The sequence below is a fragment of the Puma concolor genome, chromosome A1 (genome assembly GCF_028749965.1).
Source record: "Puma concolor isolate L17-30 chromosome A1, mPumCon1.1.hap2, whole genome shotgun sequence".
Classification (NCBI taxonomy): Eukaryota; Metazoa; Chordata; class Mammalia; order Carnivora; family Felidae; genus Puma; species Puma concolor.
In genome coordinates, this window is record NC_141667.1 from 102712065 (window position 1) to 102735588 (window position 23524).

General features: G+C 46.3%; 2 long non-coding RNA genes across 2 annotated transcripts in view; one reads left to right on the forward strand and one right to left on the reverse strand.

Annotated features, from left to right (window-relative positions):
- Positions 1 to 1659: 1659 nt before the first annotated feature.
- On the reverse strand, positions 1660 to 14579 carry LOC147584337 (uncharacterized). Its single transcript, XR_015248525.1, has 3 exons — positions 14422 to 14579; positions 7656 to 7839; positions 1660 to 1848 (listed from the first exon to the last, which is right to left on the reverse strand). It is a non-coding gene; the product is annotated as an uncharacterized LOC147584337 (long non-coding RNA).
- LOC147584338 (uncharacterized) overlaps positions 2277 to 23524 on the forward strand; it is a 53653-nt gene continuing 32405 nt past the window's right edge. Inside the window, exons 1-2 of the long non-coding RNA XR_015248526.1 lie at positions 2277 to 3345; positions 11507 to 11612. This is a non-coding gene — a long non-coding RNA (uncharacterized LOC147584338). The remainder of the gene's footprint in view (positions 3346 to 11506; positions 11613 to 23524) is intronic.

Sequence of the window (23524 nt, forward strand, 5' to 3'; positions counted from 1 at the left end):
CAGTAATGGGAGAGGAGCAACATTCCACACATGGGGAATCAGAGGCCTTTCCAGAGAAGCTAGAGTGCTTATCCACCGAGGGAGTGATCTGGTGCCAGCAACTGAAAAAATGTTGCAGAATGTTCAGTACAAAAGTGATCTGCTAATGGGCCTACAACCCCCAGAAGACCCAGCACTTTTTCAGATGTACAAGAAGCAACTGAACAGCTCAGAGGTCCATCCTCATCCAAAATTTATAACACAATCAATCCATTCCATATGTTCCTGCAACTGGAAGAGATTTTGAGTGTGTTTAAATGCTGATGAAAAAGAGCTAGTCACAAAGAAGAGAGGTCGAAGATACAGGAAAGAGGAAGACCAATGGGAGGAAGACCCAGGAAGAGGCAGGGCGTAGAATCAAGAACAGGCACCAGGACTGGTCATAAAGAGGAGGAAGGCAGCCTCTTTTACTGTCCCAGGAGGGAAGCTACCAGTGGGTTTGTAGCTTTGCAAGGAGTAAAGGATTCTGAGACTGGACACCATCACACCCATTTCTGTGTATAGGGAAGAGTTCTCCCAGATCACCCCAGTATTTTTGCAAGTGCAACACTGTACTGTGCCTGTCCAAGGGGGAGAGAACAAGGGTGAGAGGTCCAGGCTCTGAAAGGAGCAAGGTTATATGAGCAATTCCTTACATTTGTAGGTTGGGTTGTTTTTGGTTTTGTTTTTGTTTTCCCTAAACATTTCACTTTGGAGTGCTTGGGTTTAATCAGAGAAGGCGGGAAACGTTCTGGGGATGTCATCTCACAGACTGCCCAGAGAAGACAGATTCAGCAGATTCGGGAGCAGAACCCCCAGAACCCCCTCTAGGGGCTGTGAGGAGCTATCAGTCTGGGCCTGGGTGTAATGCCCTCCCTCTCAGGAGGAAGGATGCCAGGGGGAGCTGCTGCCTAACACATATTGTGTTCGACCCGGAAATAATCCTTTCAGTGTGAGTATGCAAATGAGGTCCTTCCTCTATCAGTTTGAAAATGAAATCATGTTTACCCAGTTTGTTTCAGATGAGAACTCCTTACCCTTAGGGTTTGTTTTTACACTACTTTTCACAGACCTGGCACACAGCAGTCACATAATAAAAACTCACTGAACGAATAAATGACCTACTATCTAAAGGACAGTTAAGTCCCTATAGAGTAAACATGGGAAAATAATTTGGAAATGACTGAAACTCCATTGATTCAACCCTTAGGGATTAAAGGGTTAGTTTTACATTCGACCTAAGGATTTTAAACCCTTAGCTCCACCACCTGTGCCCTGTTAAAATCTTATATAGCCTTTCAGATACCCTAGAAAGTGGGCCAACAAAGCATGGAAACATAGTATCACAGAAGTAAAGACGGAGAAAATTTCAAGGGAGAGGAAGTAGCCAGTGGCTCAAACACTGCTGAGAGGTTTCAGAAGCTAAGGGCTGAGAGGCAGAATTTGATTCGGTAAAAGGGAAGTTGCTCACTTTATGACTTCCCACCTGCCTCAATTCCCTCATGTTGTGAAATGAGGAAAGAGAATCTTGTTCTACGAGCCGGACAGGAGCATTCCTTGTGATGGTGCGAAGATTGTGCTTTGAAAGAGTATTGGTTAGAAGTGCGTTTCGCTGCATGTAAGAGAAATCAAAACACAAAGTCTTAACCAAGTGGATTTTATTTTGCTTAGTTAAGGAGAAGTTTTGAGACAAGCCATGAAGAGCTGTTACAAATGTTGAAGGTAGGCATCAAGGACCTCCGGACCTTTGGCTGTTTCTTCCACCATTCGTCGTGTGTGGGTTTCATCCTCATGGTTGCAGAGTGGCTGCCCAGCCTCCAGCCATCATTCCTACCAAGAAGAAGAGAAAAAGACATGCAAAATTCCTATATTATCCGAGTCTATTTTCATCAGAAGCCCGCCTCCTGTAGACTTTGCTTACAGGTCATTAGGCCAAATTGGGTGACACGGCTGCTCCAATGTGTAGAGGAGTCTGGGGATGTGAGTATTTTCACCTGAGCACATTGCCAGTCATTTCTTCTGGCAAGGGAGCAGAGAACCTATACTGGGGAAGCAACCAGCGGTATCTTCTGTGGGGTGATTATGTGACAAAGGTTAGGCTTGAACATAGCAGCATGCAGCCTTTTTAGACTTATTACTTTTCTTTGTGAGAGACAAAAATATTAAAGCAATCCATTTGATTCTAATTCTAACAGGAAGTAAAGAATAAATCATCAGCCCCGGGCTAGTTTTCCTCATAAAATGGGGGGCACTTAGAGGGATCCACGTCCTCTAAACCTCTGTGTTCCAGCCCTTTTGGTCTTACCGACAGGGCCTCCTATTTTTTAAAATTAAATTCCACCTTGCAAAAGTAGTTGGAAAAATCCAAGCTCCGCAAGTTGCTAGGAGACCCGAGGGGCTTTATTGGGTGAGCGGTCTGGGGCCTGCGTGGCTGAATTTCTCTCTCCTGATGACAGACATGCCTGAAACGTGTTTAATCCCCAAAGCTGTGTGGAGGTGGGCAGAGTTTCAGCTCTGAGCAGAGGGCGATCCCCCCATCACAGGCTGTGGCAAGTTCTCCCGAAGAGAAGCCACAGGCTGCCGAAGTACAGAAAAGGGTTTGCGACCTTCCTTCCATCAGGCGGCGACCCTGCTAGAGCAGTCCCATCTTCAAGAACCCTCTGCCCTCACCCTGTTAAGGCTTGCTCCCCGGGTTGCTATTCTCAGACCAGCGAGCTCCTGGGGCAAAGGGTCTGTGCGATGCAGCCTGTGGTCTCCGAGACGAGCCGTGGATGCCAGGATGGATCTGCTTTTCCTCCCAACCCCCCCCCCCCCCCCCCCCGCCATCTTTCTGCCCTGTCTCCCTGCCCTTCCCCCCTCATTGCTGGAGTGATATCTTTGTTAGCTAAATTGAGCACGTGCCAGATGCCCTTCATCTAAATGAGCAAGTGCTTTCTGGGACGCGGCCTGATGAAAGCATAGCCGAGGAGAGCTCCGTGAGCGCGCCAAACCCGGGCTGCCGGCAAGGAAAACCGTGTTGTTTTAAGAGGACTGCGTGTGCCGGCTCATGGTCAGACACCAGGAAGAGGCAGAGTCGCGTAGCAGGATCTTCATTCCTGTGCAGCCCTCCCGGCCCGGCACCCTCCGGCTGCAGATGAGAGATGGCTCTGGGGAAATTCCATTCTGTAATTCATTTAAGCAGGATAAACAGAGCTCCCGCTCTGGAAGATTCGGCCCAGAGCACAAGGCGCTCGGCGTCTGCATGGGGTCTCGGATGTCCACGGGCACACAGGAGTCAGGCGACCTGAGATGCAGCCGGCCCTGACACCAAAAAGCCATAGGACCTGAGTAAGTGACTTCATCTTGGTCTGTCATCTGTGAAGTGATTCGAGCTGCGTAGAGCCCCGAGGGCTGCAAAGGCTTTTAGAGTTTCCAGACATTTGATTTAAATTTCATTAAAGTGTTTTTCCAACTGTATATAAAAAAACAGACACAATCAAATATGACATGTGCCAAATTTTAACCCGCTAAGGACTGCCGACGTGTTCATTATGAGGCCGTATAAACACCTCTTTGCGGGGAAACCTTGTAATAAAGCTGTCTTGCCATCTGTCTAATCGAACAGTACCCCGAGGTTGCAAAGAAAGTTATCTTAAAAAAAAAAAAAAAAACCACACCCAATTGTTACCATGTGCAACCACTTATCTGAGTGCACATTTTTTCTTCTCAATATTGTGCAACCAACTAGTCCAGAGAGAGACTAGGTGCAGAGGCAGACCTGACTGATCCTATCCACCTAAGTTCAGTTTGGGGGGGTGGTTAAAATAGCCTTATTATACTCACGGGATAGCCTATAATTTAAGTTCTTTTTAACTTCAAAATGCATTCACAGGAATAAAACACTGCTCTTATTTTCTGTGGAGATGTTCTAAACAGTTTGAAAATTGTTAGAGCAGAGACTGCGGAAGGGGCCTATTGCTTTCTGAGTTTTGGTGGCTGTGTGCCCAGCTGTGGGTCAGGCAGTCACCAAGACAGGATTCCTCAGGCCATGGGCAGCAGTGGGCAGAAGAGGTTGGGGGCTGGTGGTTAGTGAAACTTTGCACGTATCCAGTGTTCACTGGCAGAGCCCAGCCTTGGAAGGGGGTGCTGGTCATTTCTAGATTGCTGGAGATTCAGGAACCTACAAATGGGTACAGGCAAAGGTGAAGCTGTGGCCTAGACAGGCAGTGAGCGCATCAGACTGGTTGCTGCAAAGTGGTTATGGGGCTGGGGGCGCCATGGGGGGAAAGAACAGAAACTTGGGGACTTTTAAGAGAAAGCTCCCAGTGGGTAAAGCTTGGTCCTTAGTCCTCGCTGCTGATTTTGAATAATTATCTGTGTAGGACTTCAGGCAGACTTGCTGTCTCTTCGGCCAGGAGAACCTTGTTACCTGGGTATTTGATTCCCTCTCCGTTGGGAACTACAAAGAGCACAAATAATCCCCCACCACTGCCCCTTCTTTCATGCAGCTAGCAGTTGAGACAGTGGTTCTCACAGTGTAGGAATCCCCTGGAGAGCTGGTCAACCTCCAGATTTCTGGCCCCTCCCCCCACTCAGGGATTCTGATTTAGTAGGTTTAGTAAGAGACCTGAGAATGTTCATTTCTTGCAAGCTCTCAAGTAAGCCTAATGCAGCTGATCCCTGGACCGCACCAAGTAGCACTGATTTCAATAGTGATGGGACACTCACTACATTCAGCATGATGCAGGGGGGCCACAGAAGACAAAACAGGAAATCCTCAGTTGAATAAAGGGAACTGGAAGCCCTCTTTCATCATCGTGATCAATCGGAGATTTAAAGAGAAATCTTCAGTTGGGATCCACAGAGGATAGAGGGGAGAAATCGCAGGGACATGGAGAAATAAGACAGGGTCCTGGCCTGTGACCTATAGTCCATATAGTTGTCTACCCCAGAGAACAAAATGAAGATGAAAAGCAAATCCAGGTCAAGAGCACACTCTTGCAAAATGAACACGAAAAGTGAGAGAGAAAGCAAAAGGGCTTCGAGAGCATTCTCCAAGTTGGGGCTAACAGGCCATGGTTATCTGAGCAGCGTGATGAGGCACTTTCTTGAAAGCTCTGTTGGGAGGAGGGGCGTTCATGTGATGCCAAGAGCAAATCTTACCCAATGGCTGCAAAGAGAGCCAGAATCTGTCTCTTCGCAGACCACTGACTCCCTCCATTTTCTTTACACTTCTCTTATTATTCCCACAAGGAATACCTTTCTTTGGCCAAAGAGTTGCCATGATATCTCCCTGTCCCCCTCATTGGTTTAAAAGGTATGCTTAACAGGGTCTCCTATGCAGCTGCTGTTCTTTGATATAGCAGCTGAGAAAGAAAGGGCTCAGGACAGATCTTTTGCCAACATGGTGGTGAGTGTGGCTCTGTTATTTTCAAATTTGCTGCTAAAATGCCATACCCAACCTTTTGAAAGAGACAAACAGATGGCCTGTAGTTCAGGATGCTGTGTGTTGTGGCTACAGTTGGGGAAATCATATGACTCATTTGTATAAACTTAATAAACTATTTTTTTCTCTCATAATGTAGCCATAAGCATTAATTACAGCGTAGAAGTATATGTATTTGGACCTATAAAATCCTCCTAACCAGCCAAAGCAAAAGGAAAAACTATGGAGCATTTGGAACTTTAAAAAAATGAATTTTTGAAATGACCCTATTGGAATGGAGCATTTTTGCTTCAGCAGAGTTGGACTCCAAAAAGGAAAACAAAGACTAAGACATAAACCAAATTGCTTTTAAGAATTATCCTGTGGCAAGGTTATTTATTTTACTTGGAAAAACCAACATAGAATGTGTTTGCGCTGAGTGATCCATATTTACATGTGGTGGAGATAGTACTCAACTTAGTACAAAAGCTCATTTGAAGCCAGCGTTAGGAACTAAGAATACATTTTCTCATAGAAAAAAAAAATTGTTATACATGGTGGAAAAAATGTGGGATGGGCACACATAAGGCTACACAGCCCATGATTAAGCTAAAGAGCAGGTCAAAGGATGCTCACCTGGGTAATGGAGCCCCAACCTTCTGAACAGGAATTATGGGGGCAGGAGACTAGGCAGAGAAAAGTGACACTTCCACCTTTGCTGGGTGCCTGACTGTTGGAAATGGATGTTTCATTTCCTCAAGAAAATGCGTTTTTAAAAAATGTTTATTTATTTATTTTTGAGAGAGTACAAGCAGGGAAGGGGCAGAGAGAGAGAGGGAGACACAGGATCTGAAGCAGACTCCAGGTTCTGAGCTGTCAGTGCACAGCCCGACGTAGGGCTCAAACCCACGAAGTGTGAGATCATGACCTGCGCTAAAGTTTGACGCTTAACTGACTGAGCCACCCAGGCGCCCCTCAAATAAATGCATTTTTTATTGAGTATCCTGTGTGCCAGACATCATGCTGGGGTGAAGGGTTGTCATGGACAAAACTGAAAGATCCCTGCCCTTGGGGAGCAAATATTTTAATGGGGAAGATGGATGATTTAATAAAGAATTATAAGTGGGAGCTTCTGAAATCATAGGAGCCCCTGACTCAGACTTGAGGTATGAAGGAAGGCTTCCCAGAAGAGGTGACATCTAACATGAGACCTAAAGGGTGAATAATGGTTAGCTAAGTGAGGGGGATCAGAGGGTCAAGGGGGAAAGAAGCCCTCTCCAATCAGAGGCATCTTTGTAGACAGAGTCCACAGTATGTGAGACAGCAGGCTGATGGGGATAGGGGGAGAATGTGATGGCTTCCATTTTGGAAATGTTGACTGACAGGTCTGTGAGATGTAGGTTGTTGTGTAGAGAGTTGGGTAGGGATATGCAGCTCAGGAGGGCGGTCTGGGCTTAGAGTACAGACATGGGAGGCATCTGCATGAGGCTAGTGAGAAGGGAGCCAGTCACCCAAGGAGAGTAGGACCAAAGAAGCCAAGAAAAAAGATCCAAGAAAGCAGACAGAGCTCACTAGGGTCAAGGGCTTTAGAAAGGTCAAATAAGCCAATAACCAATGTTTCCAATGCATTTTGTCACAATGTCGCTCGAGCTAGACTGAGGTTGCTCGGAAGGCAGTGGAGGTGGGATCCAGCAGGCAGAAGACTTGGCACCAGATGGAAGGGCAGTGGGAGACGAGGGTAGACTGGGTGGGCAGGGTTCAGGTGGCCGCAGGGGCAGGGGCAGCGTGTAGTGCGGGAATAGTAGTGAACAGCTGAAAGAAAGCTAAGTGGAAGGAGGAAGGTGGTCTCGAGGTTTGAGGCGAGGGGGGAGTTGCTCCTTAGTTCCTTAAGCCTGCCTCTTTCTTCACCCCCAGAATGCCCACCTGCTTCCTTAATCTTCAAGCTGCGTCCTTCTAGCCCTCCCTGCCACTTTGCTCCCTTTACAGATCATCACAATTCTCACTCCTCAATCTAGCTGTTTAGGTATTAGACACCTGATTGAACAAATTTGTGCTCAGGTCAGAATGGCGGATGGCTCGTAACCCTATTTGAGGCATTTGCATTTCTGTGGAAAGGATCTTGGTCACCTAACTAAACCTCTGCTTCAAGGGTCTTCAAATAGAGGAACAAATGCAGCACACAGTTTTAGGCAGCGGGCTAGGATAACTATCTGGAGGCTGCCTCCAAGGGTACCTTTTACCCACAAAGCGATCCAAAGGACACATGCCAAGGAAACAGAAATGTCTGCAGAGAAGACCTTGTGCAGCCAGCTTCCTGATGTGGATGGAACAAGATGCCTGGAGCAAATTTCTGGATGCTCTCCCAGCTCTCCCTCTTCCAGGCGTGAGAATGGCCCAGAATCTGGAGATCACGGCTCCTGAAACAACCGATACAATGAAAGCCATCAACCTAGCACATCAGCTTCCACTGGGTTAGGCTCACATTGGGTAGCACACATAAGGTATAAAGCAATGTACCGTGACAGTTGGAATTGACCTTGTAGACAGTGTCCACTGATGACAAAGTAATAATTTGCCATAAGTCAGCAGTAAAGAGCCCTTTATTTTGTCATCTGTTACTGCAGCCTGGGGCATTGGAACTGTGAAAATATGTTTAGGACGGAGAAGTCTTTATTCCTCCCTGTGAGCTGTATACAAAATGTGTGGGAGTGTGTGTGCACTCCCTGATCCTTTGGGCCCCAGGGATATACTAGCACAAAGAGAAACTCCACTTTTAATAACCCTGAAGTCTGTCAGCTTATGTCTTCAGATATGGAGTTCAAGATCTTTGTATCTTGAATCAGAAGCAATTTTTTAAACATATTTTATTGATTATTATTATTATTTTTTTTTTACATTAAAGAGAAATATGCTCATTGGAAGGAGCTTGGAAATCACAAAAAGGCCCCCAAACAGAATGAAAGTTATCTCTGATTCCAGTTCCCAGGGCTAGTCACTGGAGTCTATTTTGATCCATTTCATTTAAGTCTTTTGCATTTCTCTTTCTGGGTCTCTGGCTCTCTCTGGTGCTCTCTCTCTCTCTCTCCCTCTCTCTCTCTCTCCCTTTCATTAGGGATAGTATCTCTATATAATTGTGTATCCTGCCGTTTTAACTTAACTAAATCAGGAAATGTAAAAGCAGTAACAGACCTTTATATTTCCACATAGTCTCCTTTATTTCTGTCTATATCTTTCCCTCTCCCCTTGCCAGTATGTCTTTATTTTGGAGTATTTCCATTTTTTTCAAAGTTCAATTCAAAATGTAAAACAGTTTATGCTTTTTGAGTTTTATTTCCTCCTTACACTTGTTAAAATAGACCAGTAAAAAGAAAAGTTTTCCAGATTATGATAGATCCCCCTCCAACTATATAACTGGTTCAATTTAGAGTCTTAGGATAATGATCTGCCACCATATGTGGGTTATAGCTTGAGGTTTGCGTAAAAATATGTCTTGGATTAAGTGACTATGCCACAGTGCCGGGGAACTGGCTTGTTTCTAGGAAGTTCAATATGCCTGACTTTTGCTTGATGCAGTCGCTAGAGCTTTCTGATGAAGGCAAATAAAACAATCAATTAGGGCTGTGACTTCAGGTGTGGTCTCTTCCCAATCGAGGTGTGCTCTGTGTTCAAAAAGCTTTTCTACAAAGGAGGCATAATGCCTCGGAAAGCAATTATCTTATTAAAGCCTACACTTGTCTGGGGAGCTGAGGTCAGCCACAAAGCCATTGGAAAAAAGAAGTTGTCTGCCATAGAAAGCAGTTTCTTTGCGGGGGGGGGGGGCGGGGGGGAGGGTCGGTATGAACAACTGTGCTTTTGAATTGAGTGACCATCCGAGACCACGAGCCCATGTAGATTAAACACAGAGCAAACCTCGGACGTGACCGCCCCCTTTCCCTTCAAATCACTCCCATTTCAAAACAAAAACAAAAACAGAAATACTTTAAACTTAGCTTTCCAGAGCCAGTGCCCTCCCCCCAAACTGTCTGTTACTGCTTCTGCTTGGATTATTTTCATTTGGGTTGTGTTTTTCTGACCGAAGGCCAGGCCCTTGTCTTTGTGTATTTGTAAAGTGCCATGTCTACTTACTAGTCTTTAGAAATTACAGACAAAACCAGGAATGCAAGAGACACTGGCAGCTTTTCTGAACTGATACTCTGCCCGAGAACCAGAATGGAGTACTTTCATAAGGCAATATTGAAGCATTCTCATTTCAAGAAACTAAATTAAATCTACATTTGCTGAAAATGAAACCATTGGCAAAGTGCCCCCCCCCCCCCCCACCCCACCACCACACACACGGTTCATTGTGATGCCATGTTAACGAGCTGTTGTTTTTCGATCAGTATAAAAGGGAGCACATCCTTTCTGGTGAGTGAGGCTCATGACAATTTCATGACAATGATGGTTGAGTTTAGACTTCACGCCACCCTCTGTCCTTTTTGGTGCCAACTTCCTGGAGATCCAGAAGTTTGTTGGGCATGATGGTTTTCATCTTATGAGATGTATCTGGCTGTGTTCAAGTTGCAGAATTTAGGAGCCATAGGAAAGAGAACCCATCATTGGAGAGACACAGAACTGTGAATATTTGGGTTCAGTTGATAGGTGCTATGAGGCCAGGTCAGCAGAGCAGAAACAACATGGAGGCAAAGTGGACAAAGCAGCATTCCTTCCTTCGTTCCTTCGTTCCTTCCTTCCTTCCTTCCTTCCTTCCTTCCTTCCTTCCCTCCTTCCTTTTATCCTTCCTTCCTTTTCTTCCTTCCTTTGTTCTTTTCTTTCTTCTTCTTTCTGTCCCTCCCTTCCCCTTCCCTTGATGGAATTGGGTGTAAAACATGGGGTCTATAAAATCTTTGTTTCTTAGAAATTTATTTCCTAGTTCTGTAGAAACAGTTGCATTAGATATTGTCTATGATTTAATAATATGCTTGTGAACTCAAAGATCTAAGCGCTGTATAAAATCAGCCAATTATGCTAAACTAGTATGTCTGCCTGTATTGTGCTTGTCATTAGCCTGCAAAGAAAGGCCTTTAAAATTGATACTTTAGAAAGCATTTGAGTGCATTTGTTTGGTATTGTTTTCTTTTTCAGTAAAGTTTAATTAGTACAAAAAATATCTTTCTTTCCCTTCCTTCTTTTTCTCTCTCACTTCTTTCAACTGAATTTTGTAACAAATCGACTTCCTCACTTTGACAATAGACATGGCTTCAAAAAGGCAGAAATAACTTGAAAATAAAGTTTGAGATCTCCATGTCATGAACTTTCTTGCTGAACCAAGTTTGTAAAGCAATTCATATATGCAGTGTGGGTTGAACAACAGAATAGACCTTGAAGGGATTTGTGCCCAAACGTCCCCTCTTCCAGAGCACAGTGATGACCCCAAAGTCCACAGGGAAGCAGACCAGCCTAGCAAAACTCCTTGCAAGCTGGACTGTCCTAAAATGAGCTGGCAGCTTTGGGGCAGCCTATGTTACTAGAGTGCTCGACCAGGCCCAGTTAAGGCACAAGGAGGCCAGGAAACTTAGTTGGAAGAAGTGTATTGAATTTAATGACCCAGGCAGGAGCAGAGGTCACTGCAACAGAACTCTGAAACAAAATCATCCCACATGGAACACTGCTGTCTCTTTCTCTTTGAAAAAGCCCAGGAAAGTCCCAGGCAGAGCCAGAATATAAACTTAGAAATTTTACTTTTCATCTTAGGGATCGATAACTGAAATATTTAACAACATGCCCACCCCACAAAAATCAGGTTGGAAACTTAACGGTTAAGCTTTCATCACAGATTTTGTTCCAAATGTGCACTGTTGAGGAAAAGCAGTTAAAATACACGTTTTCAAACAATTGTGACTACTACAAGAGGGTTTTTTATGAGAACATTGTTTAATATAGTCACATTTCATTTCTAAAAATAGACAAATAACAAAATGACTCGCAGATGTTGATTTATGAGAAAAATAGTGAACTGTATAAACTGTAATGTATATGAAGGAAGGATAGGGGCCCTCTAAAAGCCCCTCCATAAAAAGTGCCTCCTGCTCTCTGACTTCCCAGGAAATTCCTAGTCCTGGCTGGACCCCCGCACGTGACGGACACCGGGACAGCAATTGATGACGACACCCGCGTCCAGCCTAATGCTCTCTGACAGGAGGGAGCACAGGTAAGGGCGGATTTTCTGAGCTGGCAATTCTCACTAGGTGGTCTACATCAGAATCACCTGGAATGCGGCTTAAATGCAGATTCCCAGGCCTCGCCCCTAGAAACTCAGATTCCCTTTGGAGCCCAAACGTCTGCATGTTGAACTTGCACTCCAAGGCCTTCTGCTGCAGGAGGAACATGAACCACACTTTGAGAAATGCTCCCAGGGAAGCCATTTGCCCACTATCAGAATTGTGCCCGCAGTTTGGGGTTCACCCGGCCTTTCCAGTGGTTTCTGTTAACAGCTGAGGGAGTCTTTAATACACACGCTTTGGGGAGCCTCAAAGTCATTAGAGATGACCAAGCCCACATTATGCGTTGAGTCTGTAAACTGTTTACAATTAACATAAGCGTAATTATCTAGATCAGACTGCCATTAATAGAGTGCGTGGTCCTGGAAACACACCTAATCCCTGCTGAGCTATATTGTAATTACTGTCAACATCTTCAAGGCCCCTCCTGACTCAGCCCCACCCTAGTGTTGTCCCCGGGAGATTGAACTTCCTGCCCCATTGCAGGAGGCGTTTGCCATGTGTGGGTGGAAGTGGTGGGTGCTATTGTGAGCAGAAGCTTTACAAGCCACCGTGTGGTTCTGCCCTCTCTCTTCCCTCCGCCAGTCCCACCCAGGAAGTGCTCCTTTAGTCTGCACCCTCGGGGAAAGACAGACGGCGGAACCCGCAGGTTCCAGGAGTGAGAAATAAACCCAACCTGCTTTACCTCCTGGAGCCTGAGGAGGTGTTTGGTACCACAGTGTAGCTGGGTGAAACCGGCCACTAATATGTCATATGGCTGCTCATTAGCGCTGGTGAAATACTAAGCCGGGTGTGGCTAAGGGAAAGGTCTTGGTCCTCAGTGGGTCTGGGATTTTATTTTGTCATCCGAATTCTTTGTGTTCCGCACCAGCGTGTGTGTTTCCTTTTAATGGCATATTTCGTATTAACTGCGGAAAATTAGGAGTCATCTTGTAACGCTCAAAGTTCAGGGTTGAAATACCAGAACTTCATCAGCTGTATCTCTGTAAATTAATCCCTAATTGCCAAGAACCTAGGAAGTTTCCTCCACTTCTGATATACTTTGCGGAGGGGCCTGGCACCAAATACCAATAAGCAGGGCCACTTGCTATATGTGGGGTTTTGCAGCTTCTTGTCTCACTTTCCGCGCCGAACGTGCTGTGTCTGTCTTAGTGTCTCCATGGAGCTGTGGCCATGAGAAATGGTGTTTACTTGCCTCCGCTTTGTGGTGAGAGGGAAAAAATAATTCCACTTGAGACCATGCTTTCTTTGAGAGCTCCAGTGTGGGCTTCACAGTATGTTCTGTATAACGTTATCAAATATCTCTGTGAAAACTGGTGTGTTATTGCTTAACCATTTCACGTCTCACCGTGTTAAGCCAGTGTCCTTGTGTTATTGTCAGAACACGCCTGTGAGTTCCGAAGGGTGGGAGAAAGGAGTGCGCTGTGCTAGCTCACGGAGAATTTTCCAGAGGCCACAACCCATCTTAACTCTAGGGCTTCTGGTACTGGGGGACCAACTTTTTCCGCTAATCACACCTCTATTTTGCCAGGTCAGCTTCCAGATTTCCTACATTGTGTTGGGCTCACGCCCTGGGGCTAGTTTAAGCATAGACAAAGGAATTTATTCAAAGCTAGTGGCTTGTATCTTGGCCTTAGAATGGCCTCGGAGCAGGAATTAGGGAATTGTTGGGAGCCAGCCCAAAGGCGCACCCTCCAGACGTCTCTCCAAGTGTCCATCATCTCCACCTTCCCCTGCCCTTCAGCCCCTACGATGCCTACAGCTCCAGAATGCACAGGTTACATACAGTTCCAGCCTCAAGCACAGGAGGGACCGTTCCATTTAGTCTCAATTCTCATGCTCATCAATTAGGCAAATATTTATTGAACACTAACTATGTTCTAGTCACTGCTGTAGGTGCTTGGGATATGTGAGGGAATGAAGAAGATCCCTGTCGGGTGGGAGGTGGGAGCCAGAATCATGTTCCATAAATATGGTTGTCAAAGGCCCAACTCCATAGATCTCAGTAAGAAGAGGTCATTGTCAGCTGGGCAGACACCCCAGAAGGTGACACTGGCACAACCAAAAAGACAACGCCAAATGGGAAGATTGTACCTTTTTAGTTCACCCACGAGGACGTGATCTCATACAACGCTTTTCGTTCGCGCTCTAGCAGTGCGTTATAAGCCTTAATGCTATCACTCCTTGTTGGTTCTCTTTACTCAAAGCCAGGCTGGTGATTCATGCTATTAACTTCATTTCAGAGAAAAGCAAAAACAAAACGAACGGGGGCAATACAAGAAAGGAGTTAGATGAAGTCCGTGTTGGTTGGGCACCACTCCTAAGAATTCTCTGGAAGCCGACGGATTCCTGAAACATGGTCCAGTGACCACCAGAGTTCACTTCTGGAATGAATGAATGGTTTTCTTGCAGTGTCTCTCAAAGCTGTCCCAAAGCTACGCTATTTTTCTAACACATTCTATGCAGCTTTGTTTGCATTTTTGTGAAATAGATGGTGCCGTGGGCCACGGTTCTCAACCTTACTTCTTCTGCTTCTTGTGGCCCTGCAGCAGGCCTCCGGTTGGAGGTGTACAAAGCTATGGCATGAAGAGTTATTTTGTAACTGAACATGTGTATTTGGCTTTGAGTGAAAACAACCAGACCCAGAACCTGAAAGGAGCTGTTTCAGCCGGACTGTGGGGACAGTGCAGCCAAGAGGCCAAGGAGAAGCAGGAGTGAGACTAGAAATGAGGGATTTACCTGACACTGCCACCGAAGTTGCCGGAAAATCCTGGAGACTCGTCTCACTGGAACATGCGGTGACTTCATCCCCTAACGGGTAGTTCCATTTAGAGAAAGAAGAAAACGGTTGCAAGTGGCAAGTTAGTCCAGTAAAAAGTGAGGATTTGCTGACCCCTGCCCCAATAGACAAACATTAACCCAGCAACACCCAAAGTGAATGTCTCAGAGGTTCCTTCACAGAACATCAGATGAATGATTTCTGGGGAAGGGAGGAGGAAATTCCGGCAAAGAAGATCACCCAGGCAAAGACCTAGAGGCAAGAAGTAACACACACAAACACAGTTGGAGGGGCTGTGCGTTATTTCCGGCTCATGTTGTAAGGTAGGGAATCCGAGGAACAAGGCTGGTAGAGGTGGACAGTGTTGTTTTTGTAGAGATTTGATTTTATTCTGTAGGTATAGGAAACCCTCGAATGGCCTGATTTGGATTTTGGCTGTTGTTGGGAGACAGTGTGAGTTTCTCACTTTTGTTGCATGTATTGCAAATGAAGTACTAACTGCCCTTTTGTTCTTTCAAGGATGTTTGTTCCAAGAATCCTAGCTTCCCAAGCAAACTTGGAAGATAGACGTAGTGACTCTCTGGAGCAAAGAGCAGGCAGCTTTGCTTACAGCCTGCTATAAAAGATTCACCTTCCCTTGGGGAGACTATGTGGCTCAGTCTTTTAAGCATCCAACCCTTAATTTTGGCTCAGGTCAGGATCTCACAGTCATGAAATCAAGCCCCATGTTAGGCTCTGCGCTGGGTGTAGAGCCTACTTAGGCTTCTCTCTCTTCCTCTCCCTCTGCCCCTCCCCTGCTCGCATGCTCTCTCTCTCACTCTCTCAAAAAAATAAAAAAATTTTCAGCTTCCCTAAGCTTAGGGTTTCTCAACTGGGACAGAATCCCCCTGCATATGTAGCATCTGCCTGGGTCACTCCATGTTGCCCTCTGGTTGTTGGGGAGGCAAGGGGAACTGAGATGAATGTGGAGTTCAAGCTGCTTGCTATGCTGGGAGTTATTAAGTCCTGTGCATCTGACCCAGGAATCTTGTGTATTCTGTCAGCATCCATGAAACTGCTAGAATCCAAGCTAACTTGTTAGCTCACAAGTAGGGTAAATCCTAGAACCTTCATGGCTCTCAACAGCTGTATGTTGGTCCAATAGTATGGAGGCTGTTGCAGGGACCCAGGTGAGAGATAAATTCCTTAGCTGGGACTATGAAAGTAAGTATGGAGAGGAGGCAATAGATCCCACAAATACTTAGAAAGCAAAATTGATGGGACTTGTGATGGTTTGGGATTGGAAGAGTTGGCGAAGGAGAGAAGTCATAGATGATTCCAACTTCTAGCTTGAATGTTTGAGTCACTGCTGGAGCCTCTGACTACGAGGGTGTTAGAGAAGGAATCTGGCTTTGGGAATGGAATGAAGAGTTCAGTTTTATACAGGTTGCCAACCTTTGAGGTGCTTGTGGGACCTTTGGGTGCTTTGAGGTGCTGATGGCCAGAAGACACCTTACCGGTGCATGTCTGAAACTCAGGGAGAGATGCCAGAACTGTCCGAGACTTGGGAGGCCCCAGCATAAGACTGGTGTGGTAGCCAGCCTCCAAGATGGCTCCTAATGATCTCTGCCTCCTAGTATTTGTTCTCTTGTGTCGTTTGTCCTTCATTGTATCAGAACTGGTCTGTATAAGCAGTAGAACACAGCAGAAGTGATGGGGTGTGACTGCCAAGCTTAGGTCATAAAAGACACTGTGGTTTATGCCCTGGTCTCTTTCCCGATCACTTGCCAGAGGGGAAACAGGCTGCCACATAGAGAGGTCCCTGTGAATGAGCGACTCTGGAAGCAGATCCTCCAGCCCCAGTTGAGACTTCAGAAAACCGCAGCCCTGGCTGACACCTTGACTGCAACCTCCATGAGAGATCTTGAGCCAGAACCACCCAGTTGGGCCAGTCCCAGATTCCTGACTCTGAGAAAGCAATTATGTGAGACATTGAACATTTGCTGTTTGAATTGCTAAATGTGGGGGTAATTTGTCACCCAGCAATAGAGAACTGATACAAGTGGCAACTAAGTTGTTCATCCCCTTCACTCTCAGCAGATGATCCCCATCCCTGGATTCCTAGAACCAATGATGCCAACAGGCTGTAACTTTCTCCGCACCCCCCCCCCCCTTCGTGACTCTCACCTCTAAACAGATTAGCTCTGCACTACGTTTCCCTTCCCTCTAGTCTTAAAGAAGACTCACCTGTCTGCCCTTGCAGCAAAATAAAGGCTTTTCCACTCTACTCTGTATATTAACTTCCCGGGGCTGCCATCACAAAGTACCACAAACTGGGGTGGCTTGCAACAGTAGAAATTTATTCTCTATAGTTCTGGAGGCCAGAAGTCTGGAATCAAGGTGTTAGTAGGGTCATCCTCTCTCTGAAGCATCCAGGGAAGGATGCGTCCCTGGCCTTCTTCTTGGACGGAGAGTTGGCCAGAAATCCTTGGCCTGCAGCTGGGCCATCTGCACGTAGCCGCCTTCTCTCTACACCTGCCTCCTCTCTTCTTCCAGGGACACCAGTCGTACTGGACGAAGGGCTCACCTTACCCCAGTATGACTTCATCTTAATTTGTGCCTTATTTATATCTGCAACAGCCGTGCTTCCAAAGAAGGTCACATTCTGAGTGTCCAGGAGGTAAGACTCCAGCATCTCTTCTTGGGAGCACAGTTCAACCTATAACACTGTACAAAGGGGACCACAGACCATTCCTAGCTCTCGTCTAACTGGCTCCCCTGTAGCCGCATCTGACACCGCCGACCACACTCCACTCAGAAGCTTCCCCCTCCCCCTGCCCCGGTCCTTGGCTTTCAGGGCACCGCGCTCTCCGTCCCACTGACATGGCCACTCCTCAGTCATCTCTTCTGGCTCCTCCTCTTCCACCTGTCTCTGCCATTGAGTTCTCTGGAGTTCAGTATTTGGCCTTCTTGTCTTCTAAAGCTGTACTCTATGGCTGGGTGAACTTATAGCCTCAAAAATGCAGCAGAACCTCTCTGTTTAGTCCGGGCAATGATTCTGAGTCCCAGACCCGTGTGTCCAAATGCCAGTGAGTCAGAGGAACCTCAGAAGCCACCTGTCCCAAACTGACCACGCTCTTGATTTCCCCCTCTATACTTTTTCCCCTCTTGTAATTCCCTTTCTCTGTGAATTGTTCCCCTGCCACTGGGCCCCCAAGTGAAATGTCTGGGGCTTTTTATTGTTTTCCTGTCCTGTGCCCGAGTCACATGACTCTTACCTCCTATAGAACTCCTGGATCTGGTCCCCCTGGGTCTCCTTCGGCCTGGATTGGACACCCATCGCCTGTCATCAGACCAAGGCCATGCTCTCCTTACTTGTCTCCCACGCCCCGCCCTGCCCTCACTCAGTCTTCCACACTGCTGCCAGAATCTCCTCATAACTGATCTCATCTGACCTTCTTCTCAAACTCCTCAGTAGGGCTTCTTTGCCTTCAGGATACGATCCAAAAATTTCTCCATGGCCACAGGGCCTGTCACTAGATTCTGACCCTGGCTGTCCTCTGAGGCCCACCTCACACTAATCTAATCTCTTGTACCTCCTACCACTTAGCCCAATCTCTAGCCACACCGGATGACTTCATTCAGACATGCTGAGTTCCTTCATGCCACGGTGGGGGGGGGGGGGGGGGGGCTCTGCCTTCTCTCTTTGCTTCAAATCTTGGAGAGGCGACCTTGCAAATGCACCTCTCAGACCTCCCACTGCAAAATAAAATTGTCTTTGTTTGCAGATGACATAACTGTCTATGTAGGAAATCTCAAAGAATCAATAAAAACAAAAACGAAAACCAAACAAACAAAACCCCTTGAAACTAATAAGCAGCCATAGCTGAGGGGCAGAGCATAATGTGACTCTATAAAAGGTTTATCCCTGGGGCGCCTCGGTGGCTCAGTCAATTGAGCCTTCAACTTCGACTCAGGTCGTGATCTCACGGTTCGTGAGTTCAAGCCCCGCGTCAGGCTCTGTGCTGACAGCGTGGAGCCTGGAGCCCACCTCAGATTCTGTGTCTCCCTCTGTCTGTCCCTCTGCAGCTCATGCTCTGTCTCTTGCATTGTCTCAAAAATAAATAAATGTTAAAAAAATTTTTTTTTTTTTTTAAAGTTTATGTCTGAGGCTTCCTTGTTCACTATCAGGCAGTCCTAGTAACTCCTCCTCTGGCCCTTTAACATACTTGTACAGACCTGTGTTCCAGCACTTTCCACACTGTGAGGTCATGACTTGCTGACTTGTTAGCACCCCACCTGGTCTGCCAGGTCCTTGTCTGAAGAGATGTGGCTCAGACCCTTCTTTGTTCTGATCCTCCACGCCTTTCCCAGTGCCTACAAACCCTGAATTGTTGGTTGAGTGTTGGGCTCCTGAAGAAAGAGAGGGCTTCCAAAAGCCACTTGGTAAAAATCTCATTTCACCTACTATTTTCTTCTTCTTCTCCTTTTTTAATGTGTATTTTCTTTTTGAGAGAGACAGTGCAAGACAGAGGCACGAGCAGGGGAGGAGCAGAGAGAGAAGAAGACACAGAATCCAAAGCAGGCTCCAGGCTCCGAGCTGTCAGCACAGAGCCCCATGCAAGGCTCGAACCCATGTACTGTGAGATCATGACCAGAGCTGAAGTCAGACACCCAACCGACTGACCCACCCAGGTGCCCCTCACCTACCATTTTCCAACAAAAGCTCTTTTTGCTAAAGGAAAGGGACAGTGCATATGATAGTCTCAGTGGGGGCCCTTCTCTCTTGAGAAACGTTCTTTTACTTCATTCTTCAGAAACGTCAAAATCTGTGCTAGAACCAACTGTGCTAAGGCCAGTACATTTCCATTTGCTATGTCGAATCATCTTAGAGACGGCCGGCAAACGATTAGAATTCAGCCCCCAATGTCTATATGACAAATAGATGACATCACATCACATCTGGATTCAAACAGCCTCAGTCCTAATGTCAACAAAGTGGCTTTTGATATGATTTCATGCTGTATGGAAAATTGTTGCCAAGTGCCATAACGGACGAACCGCCAAATGGCCTCAAGGAGAGGAATGTGCCAGCAATAATGAGTCTGTGTTGATGTGGAAGGAACGTCATGAGGGGACCTGGAGAGGGGCAGCCATAGGGCCCGTGGGAGCAGGTGGTACGAGGAGAGTGAAAGTGGAAGTGTGCTGTGTGCAAATTCATTCACTGGCCCTGTCCTGGCTGGGGCTCTGAGTCGGCAAGTGGCAAGCGTATCTGCTATGCTCACCACCAGGGGATTTACCTTTTGCAGTTCAAGGTGGTAGAGGGGGAAGAGAAGGCCTGTGTGGGGATCACCCTTGTGAGGGGGAAGCTACTTTTTGGCTATCTCCCAGTTTCCTCTCCGTGGTATTTCAGGCCAAAAGTAAGACAAGTCTGTCTCCTCCTTCCTCCTAAATCACTCACTTTTGTCCTTTTTACTTAGAATAGCTTTTTTTTTTTTCTTAAACTACCTCTTTGCAGTACTTATTAAGCATAGAGGAAAATGAGCTTCTCACCAAATGAATGGATACTTTTTTAGAGCAATAACCTGAAACACAGTATTGTATGACATAACACATTGCCCCACATCGTGTCTACCTGAGGTGAACTCTGAGTGCTTGGTAGTGTGTGCCGGGGCGGGGGAGGGAGGGTGGTCTTATTCTCTCTGGGAACCGCATTACCAATGGCACATAAGCGAGTGTTTCATGAATTTTTGGATGAATAAATTGTATTCACTTTTACTTTACCTGCAACAAACTTAAAAATTAAGACTCGTTTTTGGAGTGCCTGGCTGGCTCAGTCAGTGGAGCATGTGACTCTTGATCACAGGGTCATGAATTTGAGCCCCATGTTGGAACTAGAGCTTACTTAAAAAAAATAGACTCACTTTTCATGGGCCGACTGGATTATATCGGAGACACTTCCCCACCCCAGAAGTTTATGAACACCCAGCAATGAAAATTAAGTTTATTTCAAAACACAAAGACTGCAAACCTGCTGAGCAAAATAAGACTCTTCTCCCTACCCAAATGTAAATTTTCATCTTCCTCAATCCTTATTGTCTGACAGGGATGGTTTTTCCATTCCCGTTGGTTGTCTGTAGCACACTGCTTGCCCCTTGGTGTATCTTTGTGTATCTTTGAGACTTAACTAAACCCTTTATTGGTAGGTTTAGACACATATCTTGTTCTAGACCTTGCAAGAAGATTTGGCCCAATTTAAAAATTGATTGTCATGAAATAAATGAGTTTTTGGACAGCTTCTTCTCTCTTAAAATCCTAATCCACCACTTTAAAATGTGAAAGGACCTCACATCAAGAAGTCATGGGAGCTCCTTAGAGCCCAACTTAAACTTTCTGTTAGCGTCAATTAGGAGGGGTTGTTAATGCGTCTCTACAACACTGATTTATTTAGAGAATATCATATGTTTGAGAGCTGCCTTGGCAAGGAACTCTGCTAAACACAGAGATACACGCTCCATGCCCACTGGGCTCACATAAAAGGGAAAAAATACGCAATAGGGGTTTACCTCAGTGGGGTGAGGCTTGATGTTTTCCAGATGGTGACACCACAAGTGAGTTCAATAGAAATATCTTTAGAAAAAGATGCTCGAATATTAAATAAGCAATGAATATACATCAAGCCCTGATCTGCTGCGTCTCTTGACATCTGGGCTGGGAGTGCCTCTTGTCCCCAGCTGCAGATGGGGTGGTCTCCTCTGGCAGTGGGAGGCCCCATTAGATTTCCCATTAGGAAGATTATTCTGGCAGGGTAAATTCTAGAACTGGAACACTGTCCACAAATAGATTCAGGACTTTTCTTGGGGTGAGGAAGGGGGAAAGAGAAGAAAGCTGCAAAGGAGAGATGTTTCTTGGTTGCACGAGTGAAACTGTATGCCTCGTGTGTGAAAGATCAGGCACTTCCCTCTAAATTTAGAGTAAGGTCAGTAAATCCAACAGTCAGGAAACATTAAATGGAGTTGGTCAAAATGGTGCTTATGAAATAGCTCGGAAACACGCTGACCAAGACTCTAGAGAGTCCTTGATAGGATAGGAGGTAACTGATGAGGAACACAAGTGACCTCTTTGGAGGCAGGGACAGGCAAGACGTCTGCCTTACCTTAGGCACTTTATAAGTCTACGTCCAGGGAAATCGAGGCCATGACCAGAGCCTCCGTGTGTGTTTGTGTGTGTGTGTGTGTGCGCGCGCGCATACTGTGCCCTGGCAGATGGCGTTCAGGAGGCCCCGGAAGAGGAGGTGGAGGTGGGGAGGTCCTTGGCCTCCAGCACTGCTGCCCTGGGGCCTGCATGATCCCCTTCCACCATTACTAAGAAGGCATCAGGCCTCTTCCAGTTTGGGCCAAAGTATATAGAACGTTCCAGATAAATGAGTACGGCCAAAATATTGGGTTTTGGTATCAGGCACTATCAGTGGACGGTTTCAGAGATGTGTGCTAGTGAGTGCAACCAACTACTCCAGCCCTGTTCCCCTCAGAAGCAGTGACAATAAAGTTTTAAGCCTCATCCACGTGAGACAGAGCCAGAAATCTTTCAGTCTTCATACCATCACTGATGGAGTGACATTTTAAATTTGTTTTTAATTCTTTTTCTATTTTTAAGTTTGTTTATTTATTTATTTAGAGAGAGCTGGCGGGGGAGGGGGTAGAGAGAGAGAGGGAGAGAGAGAGAGAATCCCAGAGCCTGAGGTGGGTCTCGAACCCACCAACCGCTAGTTCATGACCTGAGCCAAAATCAAGAGGCAGAGGCTTAACTGACTGAGCCACCCAGGCACTCGGATATTTTTTTTTTCTTGAGAGACAGAGAGAGAGAGCATGCGAGTGAGCGGGGGGGAGGGGCAGAAAGAGAGAGAGAGAATCCCAAGCAGTCTCCCTGCTGACAGTGTGGAGAGCCCCATGTGGGGCTCCATCTCACAAACCATGAGGTCCTGACCTGAGCCGAGATCTAACCGATGGAAGTACTCAGACACTCTGCTGAATTGACATTTAAAGACCTATTGAAATGTCTTTGAAATCCTGATGTCTGCCAGTATTTCCCAAACTTGCCTTAAAACGAAAATTACCTGGGGGCACATGGGTGGCTCAGTTGGTTGAGCATCTGACTCTTGATTTTGGCCCAGGTCCTGACTTCAGGGTGGTGGAATGGAGCCCTTCATCCAGCTGCATGCTGAGCATGGAGACTCTCTCCCTCTCTCTCTTTATCTCTCTCTCTCTTTCCCACTGCCTCTCTCCCCTGCTCGCTCTCTTAAAAAGAAAAAGATGAAATTTACCTGGACTGCTCCTTAAACCACAAATTGCTGGGCTCCAACCCTAATCTAGTGAGATAGAATTTTCTGGAAAAGAGACATGATCATCTACAGATTTTACAAATGCTCCAGGTGACACTTAGCATCAGCGTTCTCAACCCTGAGGGGTTTTGAATAACGCCTGTGCCCAAATTCTGTGCTTCAATGGTCCAGCGGTTCATATGTGGGACAGGGCCCGGGAATCGGTGTGTTTTCCTTGGGTGATTCTGATAAGCAGTCAAGGATTACTCTGAGGCACAGTGTTTGCCTTAGCTCCAACTTACAAGCTGTGGAGTCAGATTACCTGTGTTTGACTCTGGTCCATGTGGTAGCTAGCTTGCTCCCGTGCAGCTCCGGACGATTCATGCAACTTCCCCAAGCTTCGGTCTCCTCAACTCTAACGTAGGAGCCACAATATGACTTATTTCCTGCCGTTTATTTTGAAGATTAAAGAGATAATTGTGTAAAATTCCTGGCACATTGCAAGCACTCAGTAGATTTTAGCTTGATGAATTTTACACGTGCCTCTGTGTTAAGAACTGGCGACCCAGAGATGGATAAGAGGTGACCCCTCTGCCCTCAGGGAGTTCGCCATCTCTGGGGAGAGGCAGGCATATGCCATAGGAGCAATATGAACAAAGTATGTTGAGCTCAGAGGGGCTGGTCAGTTTCACTGGCTGAAGAAAGCAGCATCAGGAACGTGCACGGGAGGTGACATTTGAAGAATGAGGACTATCTAGCTTGAC